This window comes from Protopterus annectens, chromosome 4.part1, assembly GCF_019279795.1.
Source record: "Protopterus annectens isolate FY-2018-M chromosome 4.part1, PAN1.0, whole genome shotgun sequence".
NCBI classification, from domain to species: domain Eukaryota; kingdom Metazoa; phylum Chordata; order Ceratodontiformes; family Protopteridae; genus Protopterus; species Protopterus annectens.
Window position 1 is genome coordinate 775,516,991 of NC_056734.1, and position 27,758 is coordinate 775,544,748.

The following is a 27,758-nucleotide window of genomic DNA, read 5'->3' on the forward strand; positions in this document are numbered from 1 at the left end:
GCCACCACAAAAGTTTTAAATATATTTAATAATAAATAATAAAAATACATGAAAATACTGAATATATATTTACAATAAACCACAGAGTTCAAATCACAGAAAATATTGAAAACAACATCGATGGACAGACTCATACAAATAAAGAAAAACAATCTCTAAACTAAGCTTGACTATATTCCTGACTAAATCTAAAAGAATTATACTGTTCCCTAATAATTTACTTGGGCAAGGCAAGATGAAATAAGTGAGCAGTCTTTCTAGTCAGGCTTCCAAACAGAATACTCTATACTCTGAGATTACTCCCTGTAAAATATAATATTCAAGATGACATGCAGAATGACTTAATCTGGTCACCTGACTCTAGGTTCCCACAATATCTCATTTTGAAGTTTGAGACAGGAATTGACCATAGACAGATGCAATACACATCCTAGTGTTGATGGCAGTGCCTGGAGGCCTCCCCTTTTTTCACTGAGCTAATGAATAAAGGCTGTGTCCCAGACCCAGTGTCTCTGGTCCTACTCAGCACTGTGGGGTGCCTTTCAATTATTTAACAGCTCATTTACATCTCCCTTATTTTTTTTTAAATAAGCCAGCTGGTTAACATTTGCTGTGCCACTGTCCTCTATTAAATCATATGCATTTAATACCATAATGCATGTACATTTCTCTTCATTTCAGCAAGGTGCACTGTTGATACATTTTAACACAAGACAAGCAAAGCTCACAAATGCATTTTCAGCACAAGCATCTATACAGATCAATTTGATATACTAATGACATACAATTATTTACAAAATTCCAACTAGCTGTGCTGGCATAAATCTTGCATCCACTGCTCTACTTCTCACTGCCATGGCTGGCAGTACTTCCTATCTTCACACATCTTATGGGCATATTTGTTGAGACACTGGTGTGTTTGTTATGTGTTATGGTTGCTTTTTGCATTATTTGTGTAAGTAGTCTCTGTTTGGGAGGTTTCAGATCTTTTGGTAAGTTATTATTGACTACCTCTGCATATGTGGGTTTATGTGTCGTCTCCTTATTTAGTGTGAGGTGTGTGTGTGCTGACAACCTGTTTGGCATTCAATTTGTCCTTATGTAAAAGTCTTGACTCCAATTTCATAGTGTAACTACTTCTGTCACATAAGGATCAATAAGGCAATGCTGCTCAGTGCACAACTGAGTTGCTCCTACAGAATCAGAAAAGCTTGGAAGGCTTTCACTGACAGCTGTTCATAGAAAACTGAGCTTCTAGGCTTTTGCATCTGTACAGGGCACTGCTAACCTTCTCTGCATGAAGAGTAGCACCACACAATTGTGAGGCTTAAATACAAACAAAGAGAAACAAGTTTTAAGCTAACTACCAATCACGAAATGTCACAATAAACCTTTAACCAGCAATCCCCAACTCAGACAGGTTAGCTCAGCAGACTTCTACCACAAGGGTGCAGAATAATACCTCTGTAATGTAAGAATAGCTGGTTTGGAGCCCAAGTCTAAAAAGACTGCACAAACTACTTACAACAGTCCTACAACTAACAGATACAATGTAATACAGTGCAATTAGCTACTTAAAGCAGGAGCAGACACTACAGTTTTTTGAAAGTGCTAAAGTACAGTCACAGTATATAAGAGAAGTGCAAAAAATACTTAGAGCCCTTTTGTGTGCTTCCCAGCTCAAACAGACTGGGTAAACACCTACTGCCACTAGATTAATAATCTCAGTCCTCCTAATGTAAAAGTACAGTGAAGGAGTGTTTGGAGTGAAATGCTACCACAAACAACCTTAAAAAGCCAATAATACAGCTGGTGTTTCCCTCTTCTCAAATTTTATAGCTAAAAAATGGAACACACTGCTCACCAACATATCATCTACATCTGCCGTAATATAATTTAAAAAATTACTAAAAGTGCACTTAAATGATACATGGCTCTGTTTATGTGCCAGTCCTGGCTTGTCCAAACCCATAACTTTGTACACTACCACCTTTTTTTCCACAACTCTCCTGCAAACATATTAGCCAGTAAATTGGTTGGTTTCTTTCTCTCCTTCCTCTCTCATCATCCCCATAATGCAGACCACACTTCTCTCCCTTGTGTAAACATACTTGATTTATTTAATGCTTCTAGTTTGGTTCTCTGACATATGATATATTGGAATTGTTCTATATCTTTCTGACATATGATATATTACAATTGTTCTATATGCTCTCACAGTTTTTGTATCATGATGCTTTATCTATACTTGTAAATTGCATGTATTAGTATTTGTGTATAATTTATGTGCATCCCTCATCTTATTGTATACCATTATTTTATTATACTATGTACTGTTTGCTATATGTGAAGATTTTCTCCCCTGACCTACACTGAAAAAGGACTTGTGTCCAGTTGGACTATTCTGGTAACGAAATGTGAAATAAATAAATAAAAAATAAATAAAAGATATGTAACGCTACCACAAACAAACATAAAGATATGGATACAGCAGTATACTTTAAATGGATTTACCTCAATTTGTCGAAATCCCATATTATTGAATCTCACTTTACTGCCACTCAAAATATTGAACTCCCACTTGCACAAAAAGAAACAAAACCCAAACTTCACCATCTGTGACCCACTCAGGTGGGGGGCTATGCCCCCTCACCCCCTAACTACATATACCAACTTTGAAATTGCACTACAGTTAGGAAAAGGGCAAAATTCACCATCTCACACAACAGGTTACTTACTTTGGGAAAATATTCATTGTTCTGCTGCTTCAATGAAGTGGGAGTTTGATATTTTGAGTGTCAACAAAGTGAGATTCGATAACATGAAATTTCAACAAACTGAGGTAGACCCCTTTAAACAACTTATAAAAGTGTGACTATTCAATAAAAGTACTTTGATTTGTATAAAGCCAAGAGCCACTCAGTTGCACAGAATTTATAAGGGCATTAAAAACAAGATAAGCTGATTAATTAGCCCTCCAGTCAATAAAACTATGTGCAGAAATCTCAATTGTTTCTCCAGTGTAAACAAACCTGGCTACCTCCAAATTCACTAGATGGAAAATCCACTGACTTCTTGATGTAAAAAGAAGTGCTTTTAGAGTGTAAAAGTGCACTAGTTTATCCAACAGCTAGCCAGATAATAAATTCAGAGCAAGTAAATCAGTAGAACAGGCAACGATGAGGAAAAATGCACTTTTTCAATATAAGCACAAGGAAAGGCAAATACATAATTCAAGATATCAACAACAGTGTAGAAAGGGGGAATCATATTTAGCACAATTTTTACTAGGGATAGGCAGCTTAAATTCAACAGGTTTAAAAAGCAGATCAACAAACAGGAGGGTGGGTGGGAAAAACTATCAGACTTGAAATCTTTTTAGAAAAGACAAAGGCCCAGAAATTCACTTTGTTTTTAAGTATCACTCAAGAGACAATTTAATCAATGAAAAAACATGTGAAATGTGTAGCCTAGAAAATTTAAGTGTCTACCTCCCATATAGAACAAATAACACCAGGCCAAGCAGATCTCTTACAACAGAGAACAAAATGGAGTAGATAAACAGAAAGCAACTCTGTCAGCACATCACAGACAAAAATATAGGTTTACTTTCCTCATCCAGCAGGGAGTCACAAGCAATGCTCCCGTTTACGCAGGCTTGAAATCCAGAAATTCACTGTGCATTTAAGTATCACTCAAGAGACAATTTATCCAATGAAGAAACATGTAAAATGTGCAGACTTGATGTCTACCTCTCACATAGAATAAAAACACCAGGCCAAGCAGATTAGTTATAACAGAAAGCAAAATGAATTGGGTAAAATGGAAAGCAACTCTATCAGCAAGCCAGAGACAAACAAATATAGGTTTACTTTCCTCACCCAGCAGGGAATCATTAGCAGTGCTTTAATGTATGCAGGTTTTACATCTTTTTAGAAACTATTTAATTTTATCCAGCCTTTTGCTATTTGAGTCAATATACTCCATTAGTGTTTTGTTTATTTTAATGAGCTCTGAGTACATTTGACTTATTTTTTTCCACTAGGCTACTGGAGATCATTCTTGCACCAAAGCTGGAGCTTGCACTGCTTTTTGCTGAACAGCTGCAGAATTCTTCAGAGTCAGTGTTTTTTCCTCGCCTTTTGTGGATGATTTTCTTCAGGTTCTCTAAATTTCTTTTTTTCTGGCATCCAGGCAGTGCACTTACTAGCCAGTTACTGAAATGTATCCAAAAATGAGTTCACTGGCTCTCTTTTCTGAGTTTCTGTTTTCACACTGGGACAGCTGAAATTAAGCTGTTACTCAATGTGCAGCCATTTTAGAAGTCCCCAATCTAGTTACTTTTCATGCTGTCTGAGAATCCTAAATGACTATTAGTACCTGCAATTTCAGATCCATAGGTGGCATTGTTCTGTACACATACATGCCTTAAGCATGCACAGTACATCACTCAAACATTTGCTACCTCACAGAAGATGATAAAGAAGATTAAAAATCCCACAGTAGAACACAATTATTTAAAAAAAGTATGACATGCTCTCAGATTGACAACATAGCTTCAGTCCAAACTACAGTATAACTACAGCTATCATCACAATGACAAATACCAATGCAGAGAAAAAAATGCCAACTGGAGCATTATTTAATGACCTCAAAAGGTCCTATGACTCCAGCATTCTTTGGTCTTGATGAAACTTACTAAATGTTGATTTCCCAAGGAGGTTCTGGGATTGGTTTGGACATTATCTAAGTGATACAACTTTCAAAATAAATGCTTGCATGGAAAATCTGCAATCTCTGCCTGATGAAGAGGGTGTACCTCAGGGTTCAATTTTATGGCCACATTTATTGTCTTTTTTATATGAATAACTTTCTTTGGAACCTCCCTAACCCCTGTATATTGATGACATTGTTATAATTATTAGGGCATCCTCCTGCCAAAAAGACATTAGCATAGACCTGCATAATGAGTTTTTACTACTTTGCAAACTGAGTACTGAAAATAGGCTTACTATTTAAATCCACAATGCTGTTGTCTGGAAGTGCTAAAAGGCTTGTTTACACACAACCTATATGTATTCTGGATCTGGACCCTAAAATTGATTTGATACTTGCTGTAATACAACAGAAAAACTTCAACCTGCTGCTAGTCCAAACCTTCTCATTCATTCTTTCTTTCCAGGCATAGAACAGCAGAGCAACAAAGGTCTGGTAAAAAAAACATTTTTGAAAAGGGTTTTGGTAAAGAGTTCAGAATGTTGTTCCATCTTTGTTAAAAAGTCCTAATTTCAATAGCATGGTATTTTAGTTTAATTAATTGATCTGATTGTAGTGGATGTCTTTGTAAATACTTTAGTTGTTTTGTTGAATGTTATAATCATATCTATTTTTAATTACTTGTATAAAATTTTATGATATTTCTCTTGTATGTTAAAACAATAAACCTGTTTTGAAAAAAAAAATGTTGTTCCATCTATAGTCTTCATGATGGATAAATCCAAAAAAAAGTCATTTCTGAAGAATATATACTGCAGAGTATAAACTCATTATTATTTATACTTTTATAAAAAAATTATTCTGTTTTGCATAATTATTTTTCCACATCATCCACCTGTCATCTAGGGAAATACATCACATACAATATGTGGCATTGAGGGATTTTTATGGACGTCAGTGATATAACACTATTCAAAATACTCCATAAATATATCAGAATAAATAGGGAAAGCTGCCTCCATAGCCCTACCCTTTAGTTGCTGGTAACATTGATAACTGACATGAAAGGCATTTCCAGTCAGTGCTAATTCCACAAAGTGTAAGAAAAGCACATTACATTGCTCATTATAAATCTTGGACTCATTCAGACAATGTGGAATTGCTTATAGACCTATGCAGTAGGAAATGTGCATATATAGTCACTTGACATCCAATATAAATGCAGCCAGGCATTCAGATATCTGCAGAGTCTTATCTCACCAAGTTTCCAAACAAAGTTCAAGGTATTAGGTTGTGCAAGAGAGTGTCTGTCGGAAACTATCAGATGACTCAAGGTGAAGCATAAGATTTATGTGCATTTATTTAGTAGGTAGAAAATCAGTGGTTTGAGATCCTGTGACCTTACCTATTTACTAACTCCTTCAGAAATAAACAGAGAGGAAAGTAGAGGAACAATACATAACATGCATACATACATATACACACAGGCACACAGATATAGATATTTCTAACTGTATCTCTTATCTTTATATATATATATATATATATATATATATATATATATATATATATATGGTTTACTATGGAAATGTCGAACACTAAATGGTCAAACATGAATTGGTTGAAGTCACTATCTACAGGAATTAAAAAGTTGAAAATGTTTTAGTCGAAACTCATAATGTCAAATTGCCCATTTCTCCACTGTAGGGCGATCTCGGAGTTGGTATATATAAGTAGGGGGGGTTGCGGGGGGTGCAGGGGGGCATAGCCCCCTGCAAAATAGTAGAGATGGGCTAATTGTTTTTCAATTAAATGATTTTCGACATTATTCACTATCAATGTTTTGATTTTTCAACATTAGATTTCAACCAAATGACCATTAGACCTTATTGCATTCGACATTTCCATAGTAAACCTATATATATATATATATATATATATATATATATATATATATATATATATATATATATATATACATACACACACACACACACACACACACACACACACACACACACACACACACACACATATATATCATAATGTCAAATTGCCCATTTCTCCACTGTAGGGCGATCTCGGAGTTGGTATATATGACATATATACTGGGATTGGGAGGGTGGCCTAATGGTTAAGGTGTTTGCCTTACAAACACAAGGTCCAGGGTTTGAGTCTTACAAGGGATAATTGGCTAGGCTTAAAATGGCTTGTAAGGGCCATTAGCTTAGTACTAATCTATGAACAATGATATATATATATATATATATATATATATATATATATATATATTTTTTTTTTTTATGTGCCCTTTTAAAGAAATTGAGGGTACAGAAATGGGAGAATCTGAACAATTCATTAAGGGGATTAAATTATTTCTAAGGAGGGCTAGAAGTCAGCTGGATGAGTTTGCCTGAGAATATATTGCTAGGTAGGACAATGACTAGACAGCATATATTTGTCAATTCCCAATTCCTATCTGCTCTCTAAAATGTGTATTTCTCTTGTGACACACTTGTCAAAGTCCAGCATTTAATTGCCCTCATTGCAAGTGCATCAAAATAGAATTTGAGTAACTTTTCATTTTTGAATCCAGTTTTTGCACATTGGAGTGCAGGCATTTTTTTATGAGTCTTAAGTCTGCTAGTCCCATGGTTTTGATAGTAAGTGTACAACCAGCAGGTAGAGTTGTATTAGCTTTTCTGGCATCATGTAGCCCGCTAGGAGTGGGTGGGGGTTAAACAATCTTTTGCAGTCAGTTATTCCCTCCCAGGGGAAGTGGATTGCTCTGCGTGGTGCTGTTTTCAGGGGTAATCCAGAAGGCCATGATGCTTCACTGATGTAACAACCCTGTATCTTTCCACGCTCGACATTTGCAGTATCTTAGGCTGAGCCCATGGGGGTGAATGTGCAAATTACCTGTTTAGGTACTTTGCATTCAGAAGGGTGAATGGGATCAAAGGTTAAATGTTAATAGAGAATTCTTAAATGAGAATTTTTAGTTATATTGGTGCCACATCTCACTAAGGTCTCTGATAAGGGCATTTATTCCAGGAATGGTGGTATTAGGGATGCAAAAATAGGGAAATGTGATGTTTAAAAGAGTAGAAGAATTAGAAATGTCTGTTTCCAGACTTGAAAATCAAGATAAACAAATAAATAATTGTTGAGAAAAGGCCATTCACATGGTCGATAAAGTATACTGGCTTAATTTAGTTTATGAATGTAGATACTTTGCAGATCAAAATACAAATTTTGTGGTAGTTATCTTGAAAATTTGTATTTTCCAGCTGAAAGAAAAGCTTACATCCTTGTACAGTCTGAGAAAAACAATAATATTACATAGCAGTGGAACTGGAAAACAGTATGAGAAGTGATGCCTCTGTCACTGGTCAATGAGAACTGCAAGTTATAAAATCTTCTAGGGTCTTGTTCATGATATGATTAGCATTGTTAGATGTAATGGTATGGGAAAATAATATGTTGCATGTATTTAATATATTCTGAAGGAATGATAAAGTACAATCATAAAGTGCTTATGAAAGCAAATTTCTTTGTAAAGGTACTGCCTCATGCAAGAATGCACACAAGAAGAAAAAGAAGTTTCATAATAAGTTGCCAACACTGGAGTTTGTGTCAGTGTAAGTAAACAGACATGAGGAGTTATTCTAGCTGAATGAAACATAAGGCAATCAATTAACTTAAGTAAGCATTCTGAGAAACATAATCTTGTTATCTCTTTAAGTTGTGAAATGTGAGTTTTTCATGGGGCACTGCCAAGTTTCTCTTATACTGAGAAAATAAGGTAGACTAGAATGTTCTGCCTAACAACTGTGTTCATTTATTTACATATCCACACATTCTTTTCTGCATTTTTACTTTTTTTTCCAATTTTATACATATAAAATAATTTTTTTAAAAATTCTGGATCTGTTTACTTAGGTCGATAGGTAAATTCTAGGCAAGCTGTCTGTAGACCATTACAAGCCTAGCAAGAAAACACTATTCAGAAATTCCCTCTAACCTCAAGAAAGGCAAGACAAGATAGACCAGGGGAGAATTTTAGGCTACCTGTCTAATTTCTAGGTTTACCCTAAAAGTGAAAAGGGTGCTGTTCTGCTTGACATGTAGTGGAAGTTTGTTGCAGAGGTAAGGGATATATTGGGACATGAATCAATTGTGTCAACATGTCTTATCTGCTGATAAAGGTTTAGTTCCTCAACTAAAGGTACTATTTGTTCTGCAAAGGAATAGGAGGTCAAAGAGAATTGGGTATTTCATGGCTCAAAGGGCTAGACACAGATATCCATGGAGTAGTTTCTAAGAGACTTAGTATAGAGAGAGGGCTCCCAGACTGACCTGAAAACTGAGATTTGTGAGACCACTGATTGTTTTAGCTAAATGGTGCATTATATTCATTAATGGGTGAGATGAGATATGAGTAAAGGGGAATTTAGACTTGTTTGGATCTAGTGGATTTGCCTTTGGAAAACAAATGAGTCTAAAAGAAGACTTTCTGAACTATGGTAGAAATACAGTGGTCAAATAGTGAGGAGTTATCAACAAGAGTGCCTTAATCCCTTAGGAAAATGTTTGATTGGAGGGTTGTGTCAACTACTTAATCAAACTGACACAGAGTGTGAGAGATGTAAAACACGCATACAAAGCCATGACAAATAACATGCAGTTTGTTACTACCACACAACACCACACTAAACCAATCACACACATCTCAGACCACACACTTAGACCTCCATATTCTGAGGCTATTAAAAGTAACCTACCTAAACCACAAAAGCCTCCTAAATGCAACTTAAAAGAAACAAGTACTGTTAGCAACCTCCCAAACACACAACAGAGGCATCACTTACCATGAAACATACTTTTAAGAGTGACTCATTTCAAAAGCCAACCTCCACACATTCCAATATGTTGTTCATAGGTGACTCCATAGTGATTCTCATGAATGTATCATTCGCTAGGCTGTGCAAATAGTGAGTCACAGTCAGTTGCCTATCAGGTGCTAGGATCCTTCACATTAAGCATGCACTCAAGTCCTTGCTCCACAAGTACACGTCTGATGCAGTCATAGTGCACATGGGTGTTAATGACTTGAAACATATCTCCCTGGACAATATGAAAACAGACATGATGGCGCTCTCAGAATATATGTCTCAGTGAAGTATGAACCTAGCTTTAAGCAGCATTCTACCATCACCAAGAATGATTCCGCAATACAAACAAAAGATTGTTGACTTCAACCATTGGTTTAGCCTCTGTTGTAATTCTAAGGGAGTACAATATATGTCAGCATGAAAGGAGATGGTATAAAGTCCAAACTACTTTGCTAGCATAATGCATCCGAGATTATCCAAGTTCAACTAACTTTGGGCAAAACCACAATCCAGATTGTAGCTTGCTACAGACCCCCCACCATGCCCCAGGATTCCCACTCCTCTTTTCTTGATACACTGGAAAATATTAAGGTACAACCCAACACTCTAATAGTTGGTGATTCCAACTACCCTACCATTAACTGGGAAAACTACTCATGTACAAACTCTTTTGCTCAACATTTTCTGGAAAATCATCAATTCCAGTGCCTTGGATCAACTTATCCACACCCCCACCAGGGGCAGCAATATCCTAGACCTGGTCATCACCAACATGGGTGACCGGTGTTCCACACCAGAGGTCAGCTCCTCGTTGGTCAAATCCGACCACAAGCTAATCACCCTAGACATCCACATCCCGCTCCCACCCCCCCATTAGGAAATCAACCGTAAAAAATTTCTCCAAAGCCAACTTCATGCTTCTTAGGACAGAAGTGACAAACTTCACGACACCCATGCAGATGGACAATACAGGTATGACTGCTGAATCATACACAAATGCACTTTATAAGCACTTACACAAGTGCATGGATTGTGCTATTCCTAACAGAAACAAGATGCTATCCTCCAAAAATGGAAGCCAATCTGGTGGTCTTCTGCCATAAAGAAACTCTACAACAGAAGAAAGAAACTGTTGCAAAAAAGAGTAAAATCCCACATTTGGAGGAACTCCCTGGTCAGCTTCAGTAAGAAGCTGAGATCCCTCATAAAATCCTCCAAAGCTAGTTATGAAAACAAAATCACCACTGATTCTATAGACAACCACAAAGCATTCTATAGCTATGTCAAGAATCTCAATGGCAACACTCAGATCTGCTCTGAGTTACAGCACAATGACACTAAATATACAGAACCAATTGATATTGCCAACATCCTGGCAGTTAGGTTCAGTGCTAACTTTACCCCCCTCTCACCCCCTAAAGGGCCCATCTTTATACCGGAAGAATGCAAAGTTCTTGTAATCACGGCTGCACAGGTAAAAACCTCACTCTCCAAAGCGAAGAATACAGCATCCATGGGACCTGGCAACATCCCAGGCTGCCTTCTACATGAACTACAGAATAAACTGGCACCCCACCTAAGTACCATGTTCAATCATAGCCTCACCTCAGGCTTTGTGCCCACTGAATGGCACACTGTGACAGTTATCCCACTCCACAAAGGGGGGCCACAACAGACCCCGGGAACTATCGCCCCATTAGCCTGATGAGCCTGGTCTGCAAGGCCATGGAACGTATCATCGTGGAACTCATAAACAAAGACACTGGAGATCTCCAAACTCTGGACCCCACACGGTTCGGGTTTGTAAAAGGCAGATCATGTCTCCTAAACCTGATAGACTTCTTTGAAGTAGTCACCAAAGCCATAGATGAGGGTAAGGTGGTTCACACAGCCTATCTAGATCTCACCAAAGCATTCAACACCATCCCCCACTCTGGAATTATAAATAAACTCACTAACCTAAGTATAAATCCCTATGTCACAAGATGGGTTGCCAACTGGCTTACTGACAGAACTGTGAAAGTAGCATACTCCAAATCAGACTTCAGACCGGTGACAAGTGGAGTAGCACAGGGTTCAGTCCTGGGTCCTCTCCTGTTTGGTATCTACTTCTCTGAAGTACAGGCTAACACAGGAGGTCTTTGGCTAAATGACTGCAAACTAGGAGCCATAATTGAAACTCCTAATGATGTGGACATCCTACAAAAGGGCCTCGCTGAGACAGATGCCTGGTGTCAAAGCCATGGTCTCAAGCTCAATGCCACAAATTACATGGTCATCCCCTTTGGTAAAAACTCTGTACCCATGAACTACCACATAGGCGGTAGTCTACTTAACACGGAAAGTGTGATAAGAGGCCTTGGGACACAGGTAGACAGTAGTCTCTCCTTTGATAATCACATCACCACAGTGGTCAGGAAATCCTTCTACATTGCACACCTCATCACAAAAGGTTTCTCATCCAGAAAAAAAGAGGTCATTGTTCCCCTCTACTTATCACTCATTAGACCCATTATAAAGTACAATGCGCCTTTTGGTATGTACCTCACAAGACATCTACAACAACTGGAAAGGCCACAAAAATACCTCACAAAGAGGATTACTGGCCTCAAACAGATGCCTTACGCAGACCGACTCAAAAACTCCAGCTTTACTCTGTCGCATATCGCCTACTCAGAGGTGATCTCTGCCTAACATACAAAGCTATGTCAAACCCAGAGCTGTTAGACATGCTCCACTTAAAGAAATCCCAATCTCTCTGAGATACATGCTCTAGGGACCTAAACCTTGTCACCACAATAAACACAACATGCTGGAGGGATAGATTCCTGTCCCAGAGACTACCTATCTATGTCAAACAGAGCTCCTCATTAGCACTCTTCAAGAAAAATCTTGATGATTGGATGGGTAATAGGAAATTCACCCCAGGGATCACTTCTGTGGTTCTGCTTGACAGGGGCACAGGAAAATAATTTTCTTGGGTGGCGAAAGCCAGGGTACCTTTTTGGCTAGGCTTGTATAGGCCCTAGGGCCAATAGCCTAGTACCTACCTATGAACCTATAAACCTATGGTGGCCTGCCTTCGTATATTGGCTAAATCCTTGTCCATCTTCATAGTGCCCATTTTAGTCAATGTCAGTCTTCTAATGCTTTCAACTTAACAAAACTGAAAGTGGATAACATAAAGGTATTCCTAGGAGCCTTAACAAAACTCTTCACTCCCTACAAGCACTCCTTACCCTGGAAAAATGATATATGCATCATCTCCTTTTTCAAAACAAATGAGAGCCCTCCTTAAGTGCAGGGTTTCAGTTCCTAACCCATGCTCAAGTTGACTGCATTAGATGAAAGCAGTAAGGGCAGATGACTTTCCATATTCATAAAAAAATTACCTCCAGACTCAGATTCAATAAGTAGCAACCTGTTACTCCTTCGCATCCAATTTACTATTAGCAAAACTCCTTATCATGTCATAAGTAACTATAGCTCCCTGTCTATATTCCCCCTCAGCCCATAATTCCACCCTAACCAGTAAGGAGTCCCTATGCATTAAGTTAAACCCCATTCTCCTAGGAGACTTGAACTATCCCACCATTAATTGGGAGACTTATACATCCCCAAACATGTATACCCAGGCATTTTTGAACTTCATCAGTATAAACTCTGTGTACCAGATAGTCTGCATCCAAACCAGTGAGATAAAATTGTTTACAATTGTAACATCCTCCATGGTCAAATTGAACCACAAGTCAGTCACATTCACCTTAAGACTGAAACTTGAAGAATATGCAATATGTCAGTATTTAAAGATTAAGCCGACAATAAATTATTAAAACTGAGTGATGACCTTACTAAATTAAAAAAAAAACTTCCATTTTGATGACCGCTGCTTATATAAAATCCTTTACCACCAAATTCTGTGATCATGTAAAGAGTTGCACAGATGTATATGTCCCCTCAGAAGTAAAGACAATGAGAAATTAAAAAAAAATAAACTCTTATTGTGGAACCTTATCAAAATATTATCAAAATGTTATTGAGGAAATCTCTGGGGTGGGATTGGTTGCCAATAGAAGTCTGGAAAATGGTATTAGAGGACATGATAAAGTATTAGACTATACTTTTCAATAAGGATCTTTTAAGTGGGTTCATTCCCAAGTCATGGAAGGAGGCGATTAATTCTGTTATACATAAAGAAGGGAAATATCCCTCCAACTTAAGCTGACACCGGCCACTTCCAGTACTAAACCATGATATAAGACTTTTGATTCAATTTTGGAGACTAGATTGGCTAATGTGCTCTTGAAGTTAATCAAAGGGGATAAAAGTGGCTCCATAAAAGGGAGACAAACATTTAATATTTGCCAATCATACATTTGTATTTCTCTTTTCACATCACTGTATTTGTTCCTTTTATATTAATGCCTATGTAAATTGTATTTCTGGAGCTTTTCTCCCAGGGCCTCTGCTGAAAATGGGCTCATACCCAGACAGACTATCCTGGTTAACAAATGTAAAATAAATAATAAAACAAATAATAAACCTTTATAAATAAGCTTTGCAGAAAAAAGAAAAAAAAAATACTCATTGCATGCAAAAATAAATTTTGCTGTCTAGATGACAATAACTCATTTTGATCCATGCAAGAAGCTCTCCCTTTCAGGAGAGTCATATATATGGAGGTCCTTCAGTTCTCCATGTGTAGGAACTTTGGTGTGATAGATGATTATACATCACTGAGTGGGATGGTCTAGGTGAGGGCATGTCACAATGTGACTCACAGAGTGTTTTTCTTATTTAGCTTTTCTCTTGCTAACATGGTGGGATGGACAAGGGGCATGCAATGATGTCCTGTTGTTAATGCCCCCACATACATAATCATCATCATCATCATCATTATTGACCTTCTTTTTCCCATTTTCTACATGGGTTTGAGGTGTTGTGTCAACTCTCACCATCTCTGTCAGTTCAATGACACTCCATTTTTCCTCTACAGTCATGCCTATTTGTTACAGGTCTTCTGTCAACACAATCCATCCATGTCTTTGTTGGATACTCTTATTTCCTTTTGCCTTTTCGTGTATGTCCAAAATCTTCTTCGTCAGATTGTCTTCTACTTTTCTACACCTGACCCACTATTATTTGTTCTCTTTGACCTTCTCTGCAGTTGAAGTTACTTGGGCTTCTGCTCTGTTGTCATCATTTCTTCATCTACCCCATAGTGTGCATCCTACCACCCATCTCAGGCACTTCATCTGCACCACCTCTAGCTTCCTCAACTGTTCTGCCTTCACTGACCACATTTCCACATGATATGGTAGTACTGGTTACAACACCATTTTGTACACCTTACTTTTCAGCTTCTTTGACATTGTCCTGTCATATGCCACCCCTGCTACTCTGTGCCAGTAGGCTGTAGCCCCTCTGATTCTAGCTTTGAACTCATTCAGACAACTCTTCCCCTTAACCACCCCTCCCAAATACTTAAAGGTATTAACTTGTTCTGTTATTTTCATTTCTATCTCTTTCTCAACTTCTTCTAATTCCCCATATTTGCTACTTTTACAATTGTCTTATATATACTCAGTTTCATCCCTTGTGCCTTTTGTTTTGCATTCTGTTCCTTTATCCATTTTGAAGTTCTTATTTAGAATCTGCATTTAATGCCACATCATCTGCATATAGCAGCTTTGTTAATCTGTTCTTGCAAACCTGTTTGCTAATGTAGTCTATCAATAGTATGAACAGCAGTGGAGTCAGAGAGGAACCCTGATGCACACCCAGTCCCACTGGGAGCTTCTCTGTGAGACAAAACACTGTTTGTACTTGAGTCACTGGGTCCTTGTACTTAGCCTGCACTAATTCTATTGGGACTTCAAACCACCACAGGGCTGCCCAAATCAGCTTTCATGAGACTTTGTCATATGCTTTCTCCAAGTCTAGGAATGCTTAGTTTGACTCTTTCCTCATCTATACCTTCTTCTCAGCTATCTTTCTGACTGCAAACACTGGGTCAGTTGTGCTGCCTGTCTTGTGTATTCAAATAAGATGATGAGGCTTGGGTGTTCATTTAAGTAGTTTATTACACACAAACACATCAGGATGGAGGACTGGAACATTAAACTTTAACAAACCAACTGACTGACTGACTGACTACTACACACACATGCCTTCACTCCAGCTGCTCACTCAAAATGGTACTCTTGCTTGCACATGCTGAGTACCCATATGTATGTGCCCACTGACTGGAATGGTTCTTAAAGGTACAACACACACTCTGATCTACATCCTCCCTCTTTGACTAATCTGTCATGCAGTGAAAAAATGACAATTGAATAGGCATGCAAATTATACAAATGTATATAAACAAGAGCAATCATGTCCACGTTGCCGTGTATCTAGGATTAGGTCTTGATGTGGCCTGACCTCGTAATGTAATAATTAGAACTGGGTTTAGCAACAGGGACAGCCACTGGGGAATGTTCTGCTTCAGGATTTTCAGGGATACTTTCAGGAACATGAACAAACAATGAAATGCTCTCTGGAACAGGAACACTGGACAAATCACTCTGAGAATTAGAGTCTCCATTACAGGTATGATGCTGTAACACTGGCTCAGACACTGGTAATAAATGTTTCAGATTCCGACTAAATTCCATCTCTTATGATTCAATGATTTATGATCTCAACTCTTCACACAAATGTTTCACGAGTCCAATCCAAGCAAATCCTTTTGCTGTCTGCATTCTCACTATCTCTCCTTCTTTCAATGGATTTAGAGGTTTGTTGGTTTTCTTGTAGTAGGACTTTTGAAGCAAAAGATTCTTTAGGAGTTGAACTTTTACTTTTTTGTTGTTTTTAGCACATGGAACCAACACATTCTTATTGATTGGTAGTGTGGTTCTGGTTTGTCTCGACATAAGTCTCTGAGCAGTTGAACCAAGTAAATTATCATGAGGAATGTTTTTGAGATTAAGCAAGTTTAGAGAAACATCAGTATTGTCTCGTTTGGATTTCTGTAACAACTGTTTTGCACTTTGAACTGTACGTTCAGCCAAACCATTTGATTGTGGGTATGCAGGACTACTAGTAACATGATCAAAGTCCCATGTTTTAGCAAATCTTTTGAACTTCTAACTTGTAAACTATGCACCATTGTCAGAAATGACTTTGTGCAGACTACCATGGACAGAAAAATGTCTCTTCAACTTCATAATGACATTACTGGATGTTAGATTAGGAAGTAGGTCAATCTGGAACCATTTTTAATGAGTCTACTAACAACAAGTAATGCTAACCATTCCATTTAAAAATATCTGTAGCTACTGTCAACCAAGGTAGTTCAGGAATCTGGCTTAACTGAAGTGGTTCTTTTTGTTGATGTGGTTTAGTACTATTACAAACAGAACAAGAAGAAATTTACTTCTCAATATCTTTTGACATAGAAGGCCAAAATACTAGAAGTCTCACCCTTCTTTCAGTAGAATCAGTTCTTGGGTGGCCACAATGCAAGATGTTAATGTATTCTTGTTGCAAGGATTTTGGAACTGTCACTTTTGGAACTTTCATGATGATATCATTTTCCATCAAAATCTTTTCTCTGTAAGGAAATACTGCTGCCCATCTACTAGTAAACAAGATTGCTTTGATGGCCATCCTCAACTGATAAAGTGGTTGAGTTTCTGAACATTTGGATCTGAAGCTATGTGAGTTCCAAGCTCATCAAGATGTGTGGAAGAAAAATTTCTCACTTCAGTTACTTCAAAATCAGGTTTCTCATTCTCATGCCGTTCAGTGGTTTGTCTGGGTGAGTGGGATAAAGCATCAGCAAGATAAAGAAGTTTGCCTTTTGTGTAAATAAGATTGAAATTGTAATTTTACAATTTGAGCATTATGCATTCAATCTTGCAGGAGCTGTGTGCATTAGCATTTTCAAAATTGTGACCAAAGGTTGGTGGTCAGTTTCAATTGGAATAGGTCAGCCATAAATACAATCATGGAACTTAGAACTCGCATACACAGTTGCCAAAAGCTCTTTTTCTATTTGTGCATACTGCATCTCGGTTTGGGTTAAAGTTCTGGATACATAGGCTACTGGTCTGTCCTCTTGAAGAAAGACTGCACTAAGACCAACTTTGAAGCATCACAGGAAAGAGTTACTGGTTTGTGAATGTCATAGTATATTAAAGTGGGTGGACTGGCAATTTTCTGTTTCAGGACATCAAATGGTTTTTGGTGTTGTTCCAACCAGGACCAGGTTACATCTTTGTGTGTCAGCTGTCTAAGTGGTGCTGAAAGTTGACTCAAATCTGGAATGAACTTGCCTAAATAGTTGACCATGCCAAGAAAACGTTGTAAGGCTTGGACATTGTCTAGAGCTGGCATCTCAAGAATTGCTGTTTGCTTGGAATGATCTAGTCGTAAGCCTGAAGTGGTAAACAAATGACCCACATAAGTAACTTCTTTCAGCCTAAGTTTACTTTTCTGAGGATTCAGTTTAAGATTCACTTCTTGAGCATGTTGCAGAACTTTCCTGAGGTTTCTACCATATTTGAGTTCACCATTGCCTTCTACAAAGAATACAATCTACTATTACAGCACATGGATAGCCAGAAAAAAATAGTTTCATCACACTTTCAAAGACTTCACTGATAGAATTTATTCCAAATGTCATTCTCAAAAATCTGTACCTTTCAAATGGTGTAGTGAAAGTGGTTAGCAATGAAGATTTCCGATCAAGCAAAATTTGCCAAAATGAGCTTTTTTCATCTAAGACAGAAAAAAACAGTGGCATTTGGCATAAGAGCAACAACTTCTTCAACTGTATGTATTGGATGATGAGGGCTTTTCAGTGCCTTGTTCAAATCTCTTAGATCAATATATATTCTAATATCATCTGAGCTTTTCTTATGTGCTACTACCATGGAAGATACTCATTCAGTTGGTTCTTCTACTGGACAAATTACTCCTAGCTGCACGATTCTGTCTAGCTCAGCTTTGACTCTGTTCTGCATAGCTACTGGAACTTTCTAAGCTGGTATAATGACAGGGCTTGCCTTGAGGTCTAACTTCATGGAGTAGACAACTGGGAGTTTGCCTAGTTTGTCTTCAAAGATATCAGCATAGTCAGAAAAAATAGTTTGGGTGAACTTTAAGCTGTTATCATTTGTGGTTATATGGTAGACTTCTTTATTAAATGAAAGCAGTCCCATTTTCAAACTGTCCTAGAGGCCTAATAATGACTGCACGTGTCTCTTGACTATCTACAACTGCAAGTCATAGCTGTTCCTAGCAGAGGAACATGAAAGCACTACTGGGCCTTCAATTTGAATCTCTTCACCGCCATAAGCAACAAGCTTCACACACTTTGCCAAATCAAGGTGTTCTCCAGCTTTTGCTCTAGCAAACATTTCTGCTGACAACTTTGAGCTCTACAGGTTTCCCTTTAATCCGAACAGTACAAAATACTTCACTTTTTGCCCACAAATCTACTGAATTGACTGTCTCCCCAAGCACAGGCACACCAGCAGACACACCATCAATATAAAAAGTAGGGTCGGAGCTTTCTAACTGATCAACTTGTCTCTTTGAATGCTCTCTCTTAAAAAAGGAATGTGCCCCTTTAGTTTACAAAGCCTTTTGAAATGATTAAATTTTTTACATGTGTGGCAGCGCTGACCAGAAGCTAAGCACTTTTCTCGTTTGGGCTCATGAGTACCTCCACGATTACCACAGTTGACTATGAGGCTTGTCCCAGGTTTTGCTGAATCATCCCTGTGCTTTGCTGCATGTGCCCATTGACTCACTAAAGATGCTCTGGGTTTTGCTCTAGCAACCACAGGTTTTGGTAGGGAGGCCCAGGGTGTGGTCCTGCCAGTAGGCCTGTATCTTTTAACCTCATGCTGCATAGTATCAACATTAGCACCGAAAGGCACTACAAGCATGATTTTTCAATTTGTAAGCATATTTGTGTGCTTTTCTGTGATCTCATATATTTTTGACAAATCTCTATGACCTTGCTTAAATTTAGATCACTGTCTCAAAGCAAAATCATTCTCACTGCATCATCTAGCACACACAAACCTGCTTTTTATCAACTCATCTTTCAGGTCACCAAATCTGCATGTTTTAGCCTTATTTCTCTAGCTGGTTATATATGCTGCAAACGTTTCACCAGGCTTTTGATCTCTTCTGTAAAATAAGTGTCTTTCTATTATAGCATTTGTTTGGGGGTTGCACATTTCACTAAATGTAAGTTTTAACCAATCAGGGTCTTCCCGCATTTCAGCTGGTACCACAGTATGGCAGTCTTCGCCCTCTCCTGCAAACACACCTGGTGCATACACAAATGAACGCTCCCTTTCAATGACTTCTGAATCAGCTAATTTAAGCAGAATAAATGCCTTTGTATGTGTGTCTGTGTCAGAAAAAGTAACCTGTATGAAAATACCATACTCTTGCTCAAATACTCTCCAATTTTCTGCAATATTGTTATCAAACACCAGTGGACCAGATCTGCAAAATCCTTCTGCCATGCCAACAAATTACTTTTAGACACAGTGCAAACTTGGTCCTTGTAGTTATGTTCAAACATACACACACCAGCTACTTGTAATAACATTCAAATGCACAATAATCTCTTAAAAATGACTGTACTTTGCAAAATAACTGTTCTATAATACTGCACATACTTGCCAACACTTTGCACATGGATATTTTGAATAGCTTGAATTAATACGAAAAAGTAGTACATAGCGATAAAATATGGTTGTTTTTCATTTTTTATACATTTTATGTGATTTGGAAGTTATTTTGAGAATTTTCATAAGTATTTTGAATATTTTGTCAATATGTCAGCGTTTCGAACATTTCGTTTAATTAGAAATTTTTTGAACATTTTGAATACTTTGTTTTATACTTGTTGAGTAAAAAATCATTTAAATGAGTTTTAGTACCTGAAAATTCTTTTCAGACCTGTTTGTGAGTCATTTGAGCTTTGGATGATCCACTCATGTATATTCCTCCACTACTGACTGTGCATCTCATGGTTTTGACTTCGGATTCCATTCTGTAGTTCATCTTGTGTATTCAAATAAGACAATGAGACTTGGGTGTTTGTTTAAGTAGTTTGTTACTCACAAACACATCAGAATGGAGGACTAGAACATTAAATTTAAATGAACTAACTAACTGATTGAATACTACACACATACATGCTTTCTCTCTGGCAGCTCACTCAAAATGGCACTCTTGTTTGCACTTGCTCAATACTTATATGCACGTGCCCATAGACTGGAATGGTTCTTAAAGGTACAACATACACTCTAATCTACAAGTTGTGCTGCATCCTAATCTGAATCTGAACGGCTCATCTCCCATCTTACTTTCTATTAATCTGCATACTCATTTGTCAATCACCCTCTGCATAACTTTTGTGCAGTGTGACAGGAGTTTGATATCTCTGTATTGTCCACAGTTGTGAATGTCCCCTTTGTTTTGGAACACTGGCACTACTGTGCTTATTCTTCAGTTATCTGGGATACAACTTTCTCTCCATAGAGCTATGAGTACCCTCAGGAGCCATTTCTCCCCATCTCACCCAACATCTTGATCATATCTGCTGTGACCTCACCTTAGCCTGCTGCTTTCCCTAACTTCTTTTCCTTGGTCCTGTTTTTACTTCTTCTGGGGGGGGGGGGGAGCTTCTCTTCTATTTTCATTGTGGGCTGTGTCTGAGGCAGTATATCTTCTCTGGGATTTTCTTCATTCATAAACTACTGAAAGTACTTATTCCATCTGCTTTTGATGTCTTGTGAACTGGTGAGCAAGTTCTTACTGACATCTCTTATGAAGTTTGTCTAATTATCTTCTTCATCTTTCTGTCTTTGCCTTGCAACCTGATAGAGTTTATTTGTACCATCTACTGAGTCACTTTACAGAAGCTGGTGGAGTGCCTCTAATGCCTTTTTCTTTGTTTTTGCAACTCCTCTATTAGCCTCTTTGCTAGACAACTAGTATTCCTTCTTAGTCTTGTCTGTCTTTTTTGTCTCACAGTTTTTTTCTGCATTCATTCTTTCTTTCGATGATTTCCTGTACTTCTGCATTCCACCACCAGCTTTCCTTATGTACCTTGCTTCCATAACTGGATCAACCATATAATCTATTCTATAGTCCTCACACATGCTGTGTTGAGGTTCTGCCATTCTTCTTTAACTCCAGCTATTTCCTCTTCTTTCTGAGGTGCTAGAGCCTCAGTAATTCCTTGAACTCTTGTACTTTCTTTCCAGTCATCCCTCATAAGCCTAGTCTCTGTTGACATTAGAGCCTTCTCAGACCACCGATTGGCGCTAGTTGTGGCAACCAGTGGTTTAAGCTGTGGGTCAAATGTTTCACTACAGGATAACTTTGTAATCACTGATTCTACCTCAGTGCCCTTTCCTTACTAGGAGGAAGTCTAGTTGCATGATGGCCAGTCTTGTATGTGATCTTGTGACTGTCTCTCTTTCTGAATCATGTGTTGGCTACAATCAAGCCATTTGGGGGATAGAAGTCTAGAATAGCCTATCCTTCTTTATTTCTTTTGCCCCAACCATGTTGGCTTAGGCAATCTTCATATACTGCTCTGTCTGTCTGGATAAGTGCATTTAGGTCCCCCTGTATCAACACCAGTTCATGTTGTTCTGCTTTATATAGTAGGTCCTGCAACTGCTGTCTGAATTTACCCTTACCCTCACTATCACAACCCTGCTGTGGTGCATAGGCTGAGATTATGAATAGTTCCCTATCCTTGAAATGGAGTCTGACTGCCATGAATCTGTTACTAATTCTGATGACCTCTCCCACTATCTTCTGTAGCTTCTTCTTCACCACAATTACAACACCATTTATAGTCCTGGTCCTGCTCTTCCTGGGTAGTAGATTCTAGATCTCAAGCCAAGTTGCTCTGCTGCACAGCCCTTCCATGTTGTCTCCTGGATGCATATGATGTCCAGCCTCCTCCTTACCATCACGTCATTCACTTGCAAGCTGCATTCTGTCAGTGAACCCTCACAGAGTGTGAGTGCAATCTTGAATTCATGTTTGGTAGATTGACTGTTTTTTACATGCAACTTTTTCTTCAACAAAGCTATCTCAGGTAACCCAAGCTGGGCAACTGAACACCACCACCTAGCCAGTAGTTTACTGACCCAGGGTTGCTGGGCTTTATAGTAGGCACCCACTGGCCACTAAATAGGTTCATAGGTTCATAGGTTGGTACTAGGCTATCAGCCCTAGGGCCTATACAAGCCTAGCCAAAACAATTCCCTGGCTATTTCTTCCCACACTATTTACTTCCCTGGACCCATGTCTAGCAGGGCAACTGACATAATCCCCGGGGTGAATTTCCATTCTCCCATCCAGTCGTCAAGGTTCCTTTTGAAGAGGGCCAAAGTGGCACTCTGCTTGACATGTATGGGCAATCTATTCCAGAGTCTGGGGAGTCTCTGGGTCAGGAACCTATCCCTCCAGCATGTTTTGTTTATTATGATGACAAGGTTTAGATCCCTGGAGCGTGTGGCTCTGAGGGATTGGGATTTCTTTAAGTGTAACATGTCCAACAGCTTTGGGTTTGACATGGCCTTGTATGTTAAGCAGAGATCGCCTCTGAGTAGACGATATGCGACAGAGTATAGCTGGAGTTTTTTAAGGCGGTCAGCGTAGGGAATCTGCTTTAGGCCTGTGATTCTTTTAATGAGGTATTTCTGCAGCCTTTCCATTTGTTGCAGATGTCTTGAGAGGTACATAACAAACAGGGCGTTGTATTCTATAATGGGTCTAATGAGGGATGAGTACAGTGGGACAATGACCTCCTTTTTTTTCTGGATGAAAATCCCTTAGTGATGAGGTGTGCCACATAGAAGGATTTCCTGACTGTTGTGGCAATGTGGATATTGAAGTTGAGACCACTGTCCACCTGTGTCCCTAAGTCTCTTATCACACTTTTGGTGTTTAGTGTACTGCCACCTATATGGTAATTCACAGATACATGTTTTTTCCCAAAGGGGATAACTATACATTTCTTGGCATTGAGCTTGAGCCCATGGCTCTGGCACCAAGCATCTGTTTCTGTAAGGCCCTTTTGTAGAGTATCCACATCATTTAGGGATTCAATAATGGCTCCCAGTTTGCAGTCATCTGTGAACTTTGTTAGCCAGAGTCCCTTAGTGTTGGCCTGTACTTCAGAGAAGTAGATGCCAAACAAGAGTGGTCCCAGGACTGAACCCTGAGGTACTCCACTTGTCAATTGTCTGGAGCTGGATTTGGAGTCGGCTACTTTTACAGTGTGGGTTCTATCAGTAAGCCAGTTAGCAACCCATTGGGTGATGTAGGGATTAATGCCCAGCTTAGTAAGTTTATCTATGATTCCAGAGTTGGGGATGGTGTCAAAGGCCTTGGCAAGGTCTAGATAAGCTGTGTGGACCACCTTATCCTTGTCCATGGCTCTGGAGACTGATTCGAAGAAGTCAATCAGGTTCAGGAGACAAGATCGGCCCTTCACAAACCCAAACTGGGTGGGGTCCAGTGTTTGAAGGTTGCCAATGTCTTTGTTTATAAGTTCCATGATAATACGCTCCATGGCCTTGCAGATAAGGCTTGTCAGACTGATGGGACGGTAGTTTCTGGGATCCAAGGTGGATCCCCCCTTGTGAAGTGGGATAACTGTAGCTCTGTGCCACTCAGTGGGCACGAAACCTGAGGTGAGGCTATGATTAAACATGACACTTAGGTGAGGTGCCAGTTCATATTGTAGTTCATGTAGTACACAGCCCGGGATGTCATCTGGTCCCATGGATGCTGTATTCTTAGCTTTGGAGAGTGCGTTTTTTACCTGTATTGCCATTATTACCGGAATTTGGCAATCTTCCCGTATAGAGATGGGTCATTTAGGGGGTGAAAGGGGGGTGAAGTTGGCACTGAATCGATCTGCCAGGATATTGGCAATATCCTTGGGATCAGTATATTTAATGCCATTCTGTTTTAGCTCAGAGCATATCTGAGCATTGCCATTTAGATTCTTGACATAGTTATAGAATGCCTTGTGGTTGTCTTTGGAATCTTTGGCAATTTTATTTTTATAACTAGCTTTGGAGGATTTTATGAGGGATCTCAGTTACTTACTGAGGCTGGTAAGGGAGTTTTTTGCATCCTGGGATTTTCCTCTTTTCTGCAACAGTTTCTTCCTTTTGTTGTAAAGTTTGTTTATGGCAAGGGACCACCAGATTGGCTTCCTTTTTTGGATGAGAGCATCTTGGTTCTGTTTGGGATGGCACGATTCATGCATGAGTGGATGTGCTCGTAGAGTGCCTTAGTGTAGGATTCAGCAGTTGAACTTTCAGTTCCTGTCTGCATGGGTGTTATGAAGTTTGTCACTTCTGACTTGAGTAGCATGAAGTTGGCTTTGGAGAAGTTTTTTATGGAGGTTTCCTTTCTGGGGGGTGGGGTTGGGATGTGGATGTTAAGGGTGATTAGCTTATGGTCAGACCTGACTAACGAGGGGGTGACCATAGGTGTGGAGCATCGATTTCCCATGTTGGTAATGACCAGGTCTAGGATACTGGAGCTCCTGGTGGGACTATGGATTAGTTGATCCAGGGCGTTGGAATTTATGAATTCCAAGAACCGTTGGGCAAAGGTGTTGGCACATGAGTAGTTTTCCCAGTTAATGGCAGGGTAGTTAAAATCACCCAGTATTAGGGTATTTGGTTCTATCTTAATATTTTCCAGTATGTTTAGAAAGGTGTAGTGAGAATCTTGGGGTATGGTTGGGGATCTGTAGCAAGCTACAATTTGGATTGCAGTCTTACCTAGTGTTAGGTGCATCTGGAGAATTTCAGATGCATTGTGTTGGGTAACTAGCCTGGTGGTGTGAATATCCTTGGTGAATGTTGACACTCCTCCACCTTTAGTGTTTCGGTCCTGGTTTGGTGACTGAAAAGTGTGGTAAGAGTTGTAGCCTGGTATTGCAGGGGTGCTCTCTGGAGCCTTGAACCAGGTCTCAGTTACTACACAGATATCGATGTTCTCCATTTTTAGGAGTGCCTCAAGAGAATGCATTTTGAGGTTTAGACATCTAGCATTGAGTAGCATTACCTTCGGATTTTGCATGCTTGTACCTGTTACAGTGGTGGTTTTGTCCTTTGAACTTTGTGCAGACCATCTCTGGCAAAGCATCGTGGTCTGTTGATCATGTCGGCCCAGGCAGACAGATACTGGATCCCCTTTGAATGACACCAGAAGCTTAGCCAATTGTTGAAGTCAATCATTTTGTCCTTCTATTGTGGTATCATTCTGGGTGAAGGCAGGATGCTACTCAGGGCTAGGGTCATACCTGCCTGGGCCACATGATCCGAGAGCTCTTTCATGTCTCTTTTCATGTAGTCCAGGGAGGTACATCTCAAGTCATTCACTCCAACATGGACAATGACAGAGTCATATTTGTACTTGTTGTGGAGTGACTTGAGTGCATGTGTTATGTGGTGGAGCCTGGCACCCGACAGGCAGCTCACTGTAATTTTCTGCTTGTTCAACCTGGTGAGTGGGACATCAGTGTGCCGGACTATAGAGTCACCTATGACTAAAGTGTTAGGTATGTTGTCTTGCCTTAGGGGCTGTTGCTGGGTGGCACACTGGTGTTGTGAACTATGTAACACTTTGGTTGTGATTGGTGTTTGTTTGCGTTTCAGCTTCAGAGGTCCTTGTTGCTTGGGCAGGTTACAGTTAAGGGCCTCTGCATATGTGGATATAGTTTTGCTATATGTGGGTGTTGGTGGTGTGCGTTTAGTAGGGCTATATGTTGCTTGAGGTGTAGTGTGGGTGTTAACCTTCTCCTCTTGACTGTCTAGCACAATCTTGGGTGGAGAGAGCTTTGCTTCCATTTTGGCTATGTAAGTGCATCTCTCACAGGTTGTAGTGTTGGGTGGTAGGAGGAGAGGGTTGTCTGTGTACATGAGGCAATTGCTGCATTGCCCCAGTATGCCCAGATTCACCAGATGGACAGGAGAAATCCTGCATATACCTGTCTCACTGTTGGCATGGGTCCCTGGTGTATGTCAGAGTATACTGGGTCCGCAAGCCACTTATCACTGGCAAATAACCATGCCCATCTTTGGAGACAGTCAACATGACTGAATCACCTAAACCATTTTTTACACTATAGAGTTGTTAGCCCTGACACATCATGCAGTCTGTGATCCATGTTCTCCTATCTAGGGGATACTGGGCACCGCTGTTGAAGACCAAAGCACTTGGTTTATACAATTCTTCCCCCTCTAGGCAGTGTCTAGATTCTGTGCTGCTGGCCACAACTCCAATCTTGGGTGAGTTTGAGGTGGAAACACTCAGCATGTTTTTGGAGGTGGGAGAAACCCCACAGAGATACAGAGAGAATATGCAAACTAGCCAGAGGTCAGGATCAAATTTTGTGCTTTTTCCATGGGATGTGTAGACCTTAACCATTATGCCAGATGGTATATATAATGCCCCTGCATTCATGGTAATATATAACTCAAGCTGCTAGCTTCCCACATACTGTAACCCTCATGATTGCATGGATTTTGTTTCACCATCAGCACTCTGGTAATTGGCTATGTGACTTCAGCATGTACCTACACCTTCCTCAAAGGAGATGTAAGCAGGGTAAATCCTGTCATTTCTCTTTCAGAATGACATTCTCAGCAGGTCCCCTATCCATTAATCAAACTCATGTCACCTGAATCATACTCAGGGTTTTATTCCTGTATGCCAACAGAGATGGCAAACTCCTAAACATTTTTTTTTATTTTTCCATGCTAGATATTTAAATTCTAATTAGAAAGGAAACATTTACGGAAAGAAGAAGGAAGGCATATTATAACTGGTTCATTCATAATCCTAGGGTCATTTATTCCCTTCTCCTACACATCCAAAATTTACAATAGTTTGCATCTTCAACCTGGTGAAAAAATGGTTGCAGATTTAACCCACAAAACATCTTTAAATAGTGTTTTTTTTTTTTGAAGGGAAAGAGTCTCCTGCATCCCCATGTAGGGGGGTTTACCCTCCACATCCTCTAATCCATTGTGAACAACAATGGAGAAAAGAGAAAAGGCCACAGAGAGAATATCATTG